The sequence below is a fragment of the Carassius gibelio genome, chromosome A9, assembly GCF_023724105.1.
Source record: "Carassius gibelio isolate Cgi1373 ecotype wild population from Czech Republic chromosome A9, carGib1.2-hapl.c, whole genome shotgun sequence".
In the NCBI taxonomy this organism is placed as follows: domain Eukaryota; kingdom Metazoa; phylum Chordata; class Actinopteri; order Cypriniformes; family Cyprinidae; genus Carassius; species Carassius gibelio.
The window spans coordinates 19209878-19223749 of record NC_068379.1 but is presented as its reverse complement, the minus strand read 5'-3'; the positions used below and the strand labels follow the sequence as shown (position 1 = coordinate 19223749).

At 35.6% G+C, this 13872-nt stretch overlaps 1 pseudogene; it reads right to left on the bottom strand.

The window, feature by feature from the left end:
• Positions 1–13872, bottom strand: part of LOC128019361 (UDP-glucose:glycoprotein glucosyltransferase 1-like) — a 32741-nt pseudogene that overhangs the window by 16563 nt on the left and 2306 nt on the right.

The following is a 13872-nucleotide window of genomic DNA, read 5'->3' as shown; positions in this document are numbered from 1 at the left end:
TAACAGGTTTCAGTTTTCCTCTCATAAACAAACCATTTTACATCTACGCTCATATCGGCTTGGGGTGACAAGCAAAAAACACGGCATACTTTTGGGCATTCATGTTCATCAGCTTGATCTTGGATTTAATCTTTTGTGCTGAAGTGTGAAGTGTGATCTTCTCTAGCAGATGGAAATCTTCACACTGAACTCTTCTTCTTCAACCAAAAGGCTCAGGATCTAGTGAAGACATGTGTCATTGCATGTGTACCACTGTATTTGCACCCAGAACCCTTCAAACCCCCTTTATACACAAGATATAGAAAATCATTTATATGCATGTCCATGGCATTCCATTTTTAATGCTAATCAAAGCCAGGGTGTGTTTTTCATTTTTTTTTTTTACCCTGAATGTAATCTTGATTTTTTTTAAAATACTGAATATGAACCAGTTGTGCATTTCTTTCTAATTTTGTTTTGCATCGTTCGGCCAGTGGACCATGTCATCAGTGTCAACACTGTTACTTTATATATATAAAGTAACATATATATATATATATATTTTTGTAATATATTATTTTTGATAAATGTACTGTATATAATAATAAATATTAAAATATGGGCAAAATAATAGAAATGTAATATGCATAACAATGATTTTTTAACTGATATAAAAACATATATAAAATAATATATATATAGAATAATAAATGTTATAGAAATATATAAAAATGTGTAGCTATATTTTAGCCCATTTTTATAATATATATTAATTATCTTATAAAACCAAAGAAATGACCAAATTAAGCTTAATAGCTTCATATCCCATATATAATTTTTTTAGGATGAAAATATGTTCTGGGGATCACTTTGGTGTGTTGGAGAATGATGGGACATGTCACCGCTGTTTCAGCCTGTAGCCCATTTTGTGCTTGTCTGTCTACAAAGACTGGAAAACCCCAGCATTATGACAGTTTGGTGGTTCCATATGACCTTTGACCCCTGCAGCAGAGGATGCTGAGTGGACGCTGGTGAATTAACGACTTCATCTCACTTCTCCTCTCCTCAAGATTAGGACAGGCCAAGCAAACCGCTTAATACTGAGTCAACAAAATGAGCGTCCCATCTGAAGGACCAACTGGTGAGACCATTTATCACCCAGATCAGTGGTCCGTACACTAATACTAATTAGGTTATAAACGATTTCATAACTCCCATGGAAATTTTCTGTAGTTGTCTAAAGGAGGAAAGGTTGTTTGTGAACCTCACCCTGCCTTTGCTGACCACAGCTCTCTGTCTGGCTTTCAGCTTCAGAACATCCTTACAGTACTTCTTCTCAAAGGAATCATGGTCCATATGCTACAGGACACCAAACACATATTTAACACTTTGATCTTTTAGAAATCATTGTATTATGCTGATTTGGGGCACAATAAACATTTATTATTTCAATTTTGAAACCAGATGTATGTATATATTTATGTGTGTGTGTGTGTGTGTGTGTGTGTGTGTGTGTATGAATCTTTAGTGCCACTGAAAAAAGAAGAATGAATAATAATTTTTCTGAATACATTTCTTAATTCACACTATAGATACAGGGGCGTGTCTAGAGCATTTTCAGTGGGGGGGCCATGCTGGGGCACTGCCTCCTAATGGGGTGGCCGCCACTGCCCCAAATAAAAAAAAAAAGCGAAATTCTAAAGTGTATTACGCATATCCTATTGATTTTATTATTATTTTTAACTTGAATAAGTTACTTGTAAACAAATGCAGTAATAAAGCACATTTTGGATTACTTTAGTTTTTGTCATCCCTGTATACATCCATTAAGTTAAATTTGAGAATACATTTTTTTTTTTTCATTGAAAGAAACTCCCTATATCTTTACTTCTTTTCATGGCTTGCCACTGTTCTCTTCCCTGCCTTCAAAAGAAACACTTATGTGTGTCTGTTTTTCTCAATCTCAAAAAAGAAAATTCAAATTGTAAATGAAATGCACAGAATGCATCCACAACATTTCATGTGTAAATGGCTAAGTTAGGCCTGACAATTTAACTGACTCTCTAACTGATTTACTCTCATGCATTAACAAGTAACGTGTCACCAGACAAATATTATTATAGATCATTCTGTGCATATTGTCATTTGGTGCAATCTTGCTATATGTGGTCACTGTCACAAAATAAACTGATACAAAATATGCCAATCAACATGACATGTTTATTGTTTGATAGCCCCCCATCGTATTTTACTTTTATTGTGTTTTATTAAACGTTGACTGAACATTCGATTGAAATCAACCACGACCAACGCGAGCAGAGCCTGACGGGGTAAAAACATTGATCTGAGAAAACCATACAAACATTTTAAACCATACATAAAGGTTACCTACCAGCTCTTTGTTTGGTGTCTTGTGATGTGTCGTTCTTGAACGACGAATCTTTAATGTGACTAGGGAAGAACGAGTCGTCTCTATGACGGCGACATCACTTTGATTGTTTTTTTTTTTTTTTTTACAGTGGATTCTAATCTTCAAAAATGACTGTGTTGTATGATTTATATCTTTTGAGTTCACCCTTCAGATTAGACTATAGAACTGTAGTGTTACTTGTTTAGGATTCAAAATGTTGTTTGCTTTTAATTTATGTCATTATGTCCTTTTTGTATGGAAGCATATGGGTAGCATTATTCAATTTGGGGTGTAATATGTAAAATGGCAATGCATTTCTGTATTTGCATTTACATTTTCCAATACATTTGTGCAACGTTTGGTGCAAAATGAAAATGAAAATTAAATAACATAAGTTTAATTTGCCATTTCATACACATGTAAAATGAATACTAATTTTAACGCTTTATAAGTTGCAAAATTAAAATGAAAATGTATTACAGAAATGATTAGATATGTCTAACACGTTAAAGCAAAAACTGTGGCAAAATGATCATTTAAATGCTATTTTTCTTAAATGCATTAACACTCACAGTCAAGACACTTGCGATTGCATTTTCATTCAATGACCCGCAATGAATGTAGCAAAATTCAATGTGCACATTGAAAATGCATTCCGAGCCGATCACATCTCCGCCCCCTCCCGCCCTGTCAATCACTGCGTGAACAAGGCGGGGCTTACAGAAGGTCAAGAGACTCAAGTGAGAGAAAATGGAGAAGACAGTTGGCCCGTGTACGATTTGATCATTTCGGTTTATGGCTTCAATATTTCATTCGCACTTGTGGGCGGAGCTGAAACGCTGCTTTCATCTGATTGGTCGAATCGATCCGCTTTCAGCTCGGTCTTTTTATTCTTTCAGGCAGAATAAGAATCAGTGCAAGTGAAGCACTGTAATGTCTGAAACCACCGCTCACTGTTAATTAGCATAATATTTGAATCAGATATAGTAGCTGGGCACATAATTTGTGCTGCTGAGACCTGCAAGAGAACCCGTTAAATTATTGTGTGAATATTGTCCCACTGATAAATACAGTGCAAATAGTTCTCTCTCTTTGGATAAAAGTGAAGTGGAAATAAAAATCAATAATAGACTGAACAGTTCCATGTCTGTAAAATTTACCACTCTCATCTTTTAAGTCATAAGGCACTAGGTATGTGTGTGTGTGACATTAATAAATAATTGTAAAAATTAATATAGTTACATTTCTAAATAAAAATAGTAAAATTAGCTCTATGCTGCTCAGTGCTCATGCTGCTCAGTGCTCCTATAGCCTACCTCAGAGCGCCCTCTCGCGGCTGTAGACGGTAATGTTTTCTCTTGGTCCTGAATAAATGCGACTTATAGTCCAGTGCGACTTATATATGTTTTTTTCCTCGTCATGACGTATTTTTGGACGGATGCAACTTATACCGAAAAATGCAGTTAACATTATTATTATTATTTATTATGAGAGTAAATGACACAGACTAGAACTTAAATGTTTCACCCAATTCAGCTCAGATCTTCAGAATCGTCCGACTCGTGTTGCTTGTATAACTGGCCAGACTTACCTTCCCAAAAAATCCTATTTAATTTTATTTCATAAATGTAACTATATTTATTTCCACTTCACTGTTATCCAAGGAGACAGAACTATTTGCACTGTATTTATTAGTGGGACAATATTCACACAATAATTTAACGGGTTCTCTTGCAGGTCTCAGCAGCACAAATTATGTGCCCAGCTACTATATCTGATTCAAATATTATGCTAATTAACAGTGAGCGGTGGTTTCAGACATTACAGTGCTTCACTTGCACTGATTCTTATTCTGCCTGAAAGAATAAAAAGACCGAGCTGAAAGCGGATCGATTCGACCAATCAGATGAAAGCAGCGTTTCAGCTCCGCCCACAAGTGCGAATGAAATATTGAAGCCATAAACCGAAATGATCAAATCGTACACGGGCCAACTGTCTTCTCCATTTTCTCTCACTTGAGTCTCTTGACCTTCTGTAAGCCCCGCCTTGTTCACGCAGTGATTGACAGGGCGGGAGGGGGCGGAGATGTGATCGGCTCGGAATGCATTTTCAATGTGCACATTGAATTTTGCTACATTCATTGCGGGTCATTGAATGAAAATGCAATCGCAAGTGTCTTGACTGTGAGTGTTAATGCATTTAAGAAAAATAGCATTTAAATGATCATTTTGCCACAGTTTTTGCTTTAACGTGTTAGACATATCTAATCATTTCTGTAATACATTTTCATTTTAATTTTGCAACTTATAAAGCGTTAAAATTAGTATTCATTTTACATGTGTATGAAATGGCAAATTAAACTTATGTTATTTAATTTTCATTTTCATTTTGCACCAAACGTTGCACAAATGTATTGGAAAATGTAAATGTAAATACAGAAATGCATTGCCATTTTACATATTGCATTGTCATTTTGCATATTACACCCCAAATTGAATAATGCTACCCATATGCTTCCATACTTTTGAGCAAGCATCTTATACATATATTATTAAAAATGGATTAAAAATTAAACTAGGCTATAAATACTTTATTAGATTATTATATAGCCTAGTGTTTATTTACTGATAGACAGTCAAAAAGACAAATTAATCAATATTTTATTTATTAAAAGGTTTTATTTATTTATAAAATAATAACACCACAGATCCTCAAGAAACAGTAACAAAAACACAGTGACAGAAATGTCAGAAATAGCGCATGGGTCTGTCACGTGATTAAGGAATGATTTGAACCCGAAGACTTGTCAGACAAGAGGTGAGTTAATCACAGACTGAAGACCCAGGTCAAGAATTAATTAATTAAGTCCAAGATCGCGACGAGCGTTGTTTCTCTGAAGACGCTGCACTTCTTTGAATCCCGAATTTCAGTAGAGTCTATAGACTGATTTGCCATAAAATGAACCAATCACAAGACATCTTATAGGGGGGGCACCTGGGGTGGCCAATCGAATTTCAGGGGGGGGGCGGTGCCCCCCCTGGCCACCACGTAGACCCGCCCCTGTATAGATATAGGGGGTGAAATCTTGTGTGACCTCAGGGGTGGACTCATTTGAACTAAGTCTAGTAAAAATGTGTACGGCTCATTAATGTGTTTCTCGATTACACTGCAATGAGGAAATAGTTGATCAATGAGTTATTGACAACTAAAGGGGTGTATTTGTGCAAGCGCGGTCATTGGAGTATTTTGAGGGGATTATTAAATTGGCTAGACCTCTGAAAAATGTGTCGCCATTGGTGACCGTGTAGCGCTAATCAATCATTAAACAGTTTCATTTATCAGACTTGTAATGAAAAAATGGCTTCAGTCCCGAAAACAAATCACGGGTGTATGAGCTGAACAGAGTCAGATTATTAGTGTTTCCTTTATTTGGCCAAAAGGAAAAAAATGCTTATGTCAGCCCAACAGCTCTTCCCTGCCATTCAATAATCGAGCCATTACAGGTCCCAGACACAAGCTATCAGGGAACCAAGAGTCTCTCTTTCCAAATATTTTCAACTAATAAAACTCAGGAATGCTGGGTTAGATGGAACACTTTCTCTTATCTTACAAGTTATGATGGATATAAATAGAAGGAGCAGGACAATGAAATGACAAGAGGAGAGAAATAACCAAAAGAAAGCTCTCCATGTGTCTTAAAGACTGATCAGTCTTTCTGAAAGTTGCAATACTCTGTCAGTAAACCCTAGATTCCAATTGCGTTTGTACCAGGTACAGAGCAGCCATTCCCAGAGATGTGTTTGTCTGTAAGTCTGAGTAAATAACATGTGGTTGAGTGGTTTTCAATGGATGTGGCGACGGGCTAAAGGCACACCATGGAAAAGAAGAGAGGCCCTGCTTGTGTCATTTTATGCTGATGACAGGAGGAAACTATAAAAGTTTTATTTGCTGTTGTGCTTTGGAAGACACAAGCCTTCTAGATGTAAGTGGGCAGACTGCAAGTGGGAGAACACAAGCTACTATATTTTAAGAAAACACATTAAATGAAAAACAAAACGCCATAAAAAACAGTGCATTAAATTGATTTTAACATAATTAAATCCGGTTGAAACTACGTAAAATACCAAATTATAATAACAGCTAATGATGTACCATATATCTGTATCCTATTGGTTACTGCACAGTATTTAAGATGAAACATTTTACTTTAATCATTATATAACAGAATGGATATTGGATATGGATACTGGATATATATAATACGTTTATTAGCTTTTTCATATGGTCCAGAAGTTTAAGATCACTGGATCCCTAATCATAGTTGTATAAAACATTTTTGCTCCAAAACCTTGTCAGATCTTGAGGTCAATAATCTGCATCAATTTAATTCTATAATAATCTTGCAACCATAAACAGCCAACAAGGAATTAACAATCTGTATTTCTGTAATATACATTCTGGTCTTTCAAATCAGTACACAGACTGACAGGAGAGGAAGAAGACACGTTTGCAGCAACTTAAATCAAGTGACATAAATTAAAAGTAAAAAAAAAAAAAAGCAGACAGACAGACAAGAACAGTTTCAGAAGTCAAAATGCTGTACATACAATTCCACATTACCCAGACACAGTATTTCATACTTCACTGACCTGTTTAAGTAAGTGCTTAATCTTGGTGCCTTGTTTGAGGAGCTCAACATTTTCTTCTTTGAGGAGTTTTGGGGTGAAGACGAGTGTGTTCTTGCTGCTTTGGGTAAGTAGAGAAGCCCAGATGGCTCGGTACAGACCGCTGTTGTCCTCCGTGGGCTTTCCACTGGGATTATTGATCACCCGACACGACAGCTGGAGCTGCTGGATTTCTGCAAACAAACACTGTGGATCAGAGACTCTCTCAAACATGAGACCACAGCAAACCGGTAACGTTAACCACAGTATGTGATTATGAATGCCTTCAATTATTTGGGTCAGTTTACATAATAAAATGAAACCCTGATCATCATATAGAGATTATGGGAGAAAGAATTGTGATATTAGTAATGTTACTTGTATGTTAAACAGCTATTCTGTACTTTGTTTATATATTAATTGGATCATTAACTTTGGATTTTGTTCATTAACCTAAAGTAGAAGAATGCTTTCAAAGATGAATTACTCTCAGATTAATTACTAAAATGCACGTGTGCCTCTGCTCTCTGAAGATGAGATTCCTGTGGATACAACTAATTGGAAATAAAAACTGCAGTAGTTTACCATATGTTTCATGGCATATCTGAGCAACTGCCTTCCAGGGGGCTGTTCAATATCTGTGATATACAACACTTCCTCTTCAACAGGAGAAGTAAAACATTATTCTTAAACATTACTTAAGAATAATGGTTTTTACAAAAACACAGTTTGGATAGGTTTAAAGCTAAGATGTCAACATGTAATACGTATTAAATTATTGAAAGTAACACATTAAACCGAAAATGTAATGTTAATTATGATTTAATACTAGCAGTGCATTGTCAAACACTTCATTGATAGCAGCTACTAAAAAACATAAAATATAAAACCCCCACAAAATATATATGAAAAAGACATGCCTCACCATCTCTAATGAAATACTTGTTCTCTTAGAGAAAACTGCCATTTTGTCTCTGGAGTCCAAGTATGAGAACACAGTCGAGTCATCCCAGTCTTCAGCAACTCTTTATTCAATTATAACAGAAATTATTAAGGCAGTTAGCAAAGAACATTGTAAAGAACACTGATGAAATCATTTTGATGGAGATTGCAGGGATCATGTGATTGTTACAGTGACAATGATATGGTGAGATGACAGATTAATATTGGCACTGGTTTGGATCAGTTGGGGCCATTGTACCAGATGAATGTGTGATAAAAACCAATGAACCAATGAATGAAAAACAGTAAGAGATATGAAGCAAAATGTAAGGGTAGCATACCATAAAGGCAGCTCTCTGGAAGAAGTTAGTAGTTTCCATGATTTTCTGCGGACGAAGTCCGTATAGCCTTTTTTCTCTGTTATGTATCCACAGAGATAGTCTCCCCAACTTCTACCCTGTTAAATACCTTCATGTCACAAAAAAAGAAAAGAAAATCTCACTAAAATTAAATGAGTACATTAGTCTCTGTAGTCTCTGAAATATTGATTTGAGTTGAAATTATAGAGAAGTAAGAAAACATTAAGTGTTATAAAACTTGAAAAGCTATGTAATGAATTTAGTGTGACAATATCTGTAATACAGTTGAGTTTAGAAGTGAATATTTTTTAAGGCTCAAGTAAAATGTATTAAATTCTATTGAGGAGTGCACATCTCCTCCTGTACTGGGTCAAGAAACAGACCCTGCAAACAACAAAGAAAATAATTTTTCATTCTTTCCCAGATTAGAATAAGAATGAACAAATTCACACAAAATAGGCACAGCAGTTCTAAAAAAGGAGGACATCAGGGGATAAACATCCCTGCATAAACCTGCGCACACAGCTAGATTTCAGCTTAGACTATAATCAACTCACAGGCAAGTTGACTCACCAGGTTACAGAAGTTACGGCATATTTGTCGAATAACTCCAGGAAATGTTGTTCTGGGGAGCTCCTGGAGACTTGAGGGCCAATGACGACACATGGAGTCCTGCTCAATACCATTAACCATCTAGTAACCAGACAGCAACAGACATGTGTTAAATTGTGAAAGCCTTTATGTGAACAGTGAATATCACACTTTTTTTCTGCAGCTTGGGTTCCAGAAGAACATTTTAAATTTAAGTTCAACATTAGCCAAAATGAGATAAAATGAAATAAAATAAAATATGGGACCCGATGGGTTCGGTCGGGTTCGGGCTTAATTTATATCATACGCGGGCTCGGGCCGGGCTCGGGCTTGCGCTCTGGTTTGCGAGGCGTTTCGATTAGCGCGAGAAAGATGCAAAAATAGATGCTGAGTAGGTGTAACAGAGGCTTGCCTCTGGCGATTACGTTTTGGTTGCACAAAAACTAAAGCAAAGTCTGAGGTGTGAAAAAGTTTTGACCATGTTTATAATGAGAATAATGAGTGAATAATGACGCACCATCAGTGAGCGCAGGAACGCGCTGAAGACATCTACAGTGGATTCAATCATTTTCCTCCACAAAAACATGTAGGCTTAACCTAATCTCTGTGAGTAAAGGTTTTTCAAATTACAACTAAATATTCATTGAGTCTTAAAATGCATAATGTGGACTGAGTATTTACGCTAATGGTGGTATTATTTTTTATTAAATGTCAGCTGCTAGTGGCGAAGCAAATCTGGCGGAGCCTTTATCTTAATTTCATTATTGCCAAATACCCATCTTAATTTAAAATTTATCTTAATTTAATTTGTTAAAAAATACTTGTTTTTATTAGTGCGTTGGTCTATTTATAGGCTAAATGAGCCTATGTCTATTTAGAGTGCTGAGATGTTAAGATGTCACAGAGGACTTATTTTTTTCTTTATTCCCATGTCCAACAGGTCTAGTCTATGTTAGTTATGAATAAATTATGTTAAAACATGTATAAATGACTCATTCTTGACAGAAGGCACATTTGAATAATGTCGGGCTGTAATTGGGTTCGGGCTTTTACAAAGCTGTCAGTCAAAATGTACTTGTCAGGCTCGGGTCCTGTCGGGCCTAACTTTTATGGCCCGATTACAGCTCTAGGATGGACCCCCATCGACTCACTCAACCTATGAAACGTAAAAACTCCGTCAGCTACACCATCACTTTATGAACTTCACATCATTCAGTATGGACATGTTTTGCTGAAACATGATTTTTTTTATTGGATTCATCATCTGAGACTCTCAAGACACTCCATACCCGTCAAACTGAGTACAGGCACATTTCATTTTCTACAAATAAATCTGAGAAATCTGGGCCCACATGGCTGTACTTGAAACTTTTTTAACAGCGATCATCAGAAAAGTTGTTGATAAAACCATACATTTTGAATGTCTTCTATTTCTTTCTTCATGTCTTGGTTTATGGCCACTCTTGTCAGTGATCTATGGGGACATTAAATCATCACAGTCAGTACTAGCTCTCGTCAACATCCCAGAACAGTCATAAAAACTCATTTTAATCTCAGAAAACCTGTTCCCTCTTAGACGCCATATCAGCTATGCTAACAAACTGTAAAGCACAGTAATTCTGACTCAGCATAATCTGAACACTCCACATAAAGCGGTCTTAAAGAGCAGTGGAGGAAAGTCACAGTCACACATTAAAAATGACCTAGACAGAACGCATATGCATGCATTCTTTGCTGTTATACATGCAAAAATGCATAGTGGAATATTTTACAACAATAACTGGTACAGATATTCCTGTTCACAATTTTCTTTGACATGTTTAACTTATTTTCCTTTAAATATTGGACTTAATAAGGATATCTTTCCTTTATTCTTTTGTAGTTCTGATGGAGAGTTGTAAGAAAGGCAATGATTTCTGTCTAGGATTCTCTCAGAGAAACCAAGACTGAATTTCAGAGTTTTTACCTGGCTCTGCTAGGGAAATTTTGGCTAAGGTCTTGCATCAGTTTGAGAGAATCAAACTTTGGCATAGTCATGATCCGAGATGCCACCTGGAAACTGAGGTCTATTGGAAAGACAGAGAAGGCATTTCAAAATCTTTTTTAAAAGAGCTAATAATCTATGAAGAATGCTTGCAATTAAATATTTAGTTAAAACTATTCATAATTCAAATAGAAATCAAAAATTTTGTAAATGGACTGCATTTAATAACTTCAACATTGCCACAAATTACTTAAACTCACAAAGATAATTTTGTAGAATCTATAGTTATTTTCTTCTATGTGATTACACTGAATGGGGAACAGGAGCTTTCAGGTTTCATGATGCAAAGGCATGATAGAAATATCAGACGTATTCAATAAGACTATTTTAAATCATACAACAGTTTTTTTTATAAACATTTTTTACAAACGAATTTTAAGTAATATATACAGAAAATGTGGACATCTGCCCTAGCTCTCCTTAATGCATTCATGTTAAAAGCAGCGATTACTGACTTGTGAATGAATCTGGATGACTGAGCTTCATTATTATAATTGCAATAATTAGGATACATTGTTATGGTATGAAAAACAGTGACTCCAAAAACAAAATTGTGTTCCAAGAAAGAAAGAAGAACATCACAGAGGTCTGGAACAACATCAGGAAAGTACAATATGTTTTCATTTTAAGGTGAGGCAATTAAGAAAATATTACGACTGTGGTTGCCATATAGCTTGATTTATAAACTAGTCTACAGAGTCTGGATGAAAGATAAAAAATTCCACATCAAAGTTATTACGACATACAATTCCACAAAGTTATTACAAAATCAAATGACTGTTTCAATAACCATCATGATAACCACCATGAGAGCTCTTCATGTCAAGTAAAATAAATTGCTTCATTTATCTATGAGCACAAAACTAAAGCGGCTCTTATTTATCCAGGTCTCACAGTGCAAAATTGAACTTGGCTGTGAACATGAGCATCTGTTCAGAAGTCTGAACAGGAATAGGACAGATCGCTGTAGCACGCAAAGGGTACAAACTGCAACCTTTCCACTGCTTCCCAATTCATCAAGTGGACAGTTCTCTCCAGGAACCATGAGGATCGGTTTAATCTCACTCTGTGATGCAGCACAGAGTCCAGAACACTGTAAGAGAGGACCATCAATAACAGCAGCCTGCCCACCTTGGAGCTCCCACACTTTGAGAGGAGTCATGTCATTGGTGCTCTCCAAGTTCCTCCTGAAGCTCTGGCTAAGACTTTCTGGAGGTGGAAAAGGACACAGTGAGAAACATACAGTTATGTGCAAAAGACATCATTCATTTTGATCTACAGTATGGATTGATAAAGAAATTTTAAGAAAGAAAAACATTCAGAGTCCTTACTTTAATTTCCTAAACAAAAAAACAAAAACAAAAAAAAACATTGGACTTCATTTTCATCCACTTATCAGTGGTGACTGATTTGGATTCTGTAAACATATTCAGACCAAGTCAGTTTTAATCCATTTGTTTCATTACCATTAGCTACTTCAGTTCACAGTAAATTTTTTTCTTCCAATAATTAGTTTCTGTACTACTAATTCTGTAGTTTAACTACTTTAAAAGTTCTATACCATTCAAACTTTATTTTACAGTCCTGTTCCCCATGTACATACTATGTACTTAATATAGTAATTACAATAAATATGTAATAACTAGGTACTAACCCTGAACATACCCCTAAACCTAATCCTACCCCATGTAGTTACCTTGTATTACCAGAACTTTCTTAGATAAATACACTGAAAGTACACTATAAGTACATGTAAGTACAAGTATTGTAAAATAAAGTGCAACCCAATTTTTTTTCAAAGCTGTATTTCAAAGCTGTCTTTATCCTTACCAATGAATTCTCAGTGTTAACAGTTGTGCTGCTTAAAATTGTGAAAACTGTGATCTGTCGAGTTACATATATATTTTTTGATTCTTTGATGAATTTCAAAAGAACAGCATTTACTGTATACGAAATACAAATATTTTCTAACAATGCAAAAGTCTTTATAGTCACTTATAAAAGCTGAATAAAAGAACATTGATTTCTTCCGAAAAATCGAATTGATCTTAAACATTTGAGGGGTAGTCTAGTTTAGCAAGCTACTCATAATTTAAAGCATATTTCCTAACATTGAATATTACAATAAAACTGTTTTTGAGTACAGTCATTTATTTCTTTAACACTTCTATTACACAAAAGGCAATCGGACATTGTACGATACCTTTCACTTGTGTGTCATCAACAGCTTTGCGCTCAGTAATTTTAACTGCAAGTTAAACACCATATCCAGACAGCAGCACCTTTAAATTTTTCAGTTCCTGTGGTAAGAAATCAACGTGAATGACAACAAATATTTACTACATGGAACAGACTTTAATAAATTCTTGAACTATATAAAACATTAAATCTTAATGAAATTACACTGCTAATACTCTTAAACACAATGTTAGCACATAGACGAGTTTGCCCTCCTGTGCCCGCTCTGACAGAACCTTATGAAAAGTGCTGATCTCCTTGATGCCGATTTAAGCATAAAGAACAGCTACAGGGAGGTCTGTTTCATTGACCCCGGGGGTACTGGTGGTCAGACTTGTATAGGTAAGGTATTGACCTGCATAGGTCACAAAAAAATAAAATGAGAAACCAGTTGATTTTGACACAAAACCAAGTATGGACAAAAATAGTCTTCAATAGCTTCTTCATATCCTTGGTGCTGCAGGTATTCTGACCATGAACAACCACAAAGGCAGCGCAGCCATAAGGGGAGGTTCATCTCTTGCTATCTATAGAAAAGGATAAAACCGTTGATAATACTGTCTATGAGGTAAACCAAAGATTTAAAAACTTCAGATTAAAAAAAAATGAAAAAAAGATTGATTGATTGATTCATTGGTTCCCGAC